This window comes from Lolium rigidum, chromosome 6 (genome assembly GCF_022539505.1).
Source record: "Lolium rigidum isolate FL_2022 chromosome 6, APGP_CSIRO_Lrig_0.1, whole genome shotgun sequence".
Taxonomy (NCBI): Eukaryota; Viridiplantae; Streptophyta; class Magnoliopsida; order Poales; family Poaceae; genus Lolium; species Lolium rigidum.
The window spans coordinates 24,602,599-24,603,165 of record NC_061513.1 but is presented as its reverse complement, the minus strand read 5'-3'; positions in this window follow the sequence as shown (position 1 = coordinate 24,603,165).

Sequence of the window (567 nt, the reverse complement as noted above, 5' to 3'; positions counted from 1 at the left end):
TGCAAGCAACAGACAATTGCATTAAGTATGGTGCGTAATGTAATCAACACAAATATCCTTAGACAAAGCATCAATATTTTATCCCTAGTGGCAACAGCACATCCACAACCTTAGAACTTTCTGTCTGTCCCAGATTTAATGGAGGCATGAACCCACTATCGAGCATAAATACTCCCTCTTGGAGTCACAAGTATCAACTTGGCCAGAGCCTCTACTAGCAACGGAGAGCATGCAAGAACATAAACAACATATATGATAGATTGATAATCAACTTGACATAGTATTCAATATCCATCGGATCCCAACAAACACAACATGTAGGATTACAAAGAAACGATCTTGATCATGATAGGCAGCTCACAAGATCGAGCATGATAGCACAATTAGGAGAAGACGACCATCTAGCTACTTGCTATGGACCCATGGTCCGGGGTGAACTACTCACACATCAATCCGGAGGCGATCATGGCGATGAAGAGTCCTCCGGGAGATGATTCCCCTCTCCGGCGGGGTGCCGGAGAGCGATCTCTCTGAATCCCCCGAGATGGGATTGGCGGTGGCTGCGTC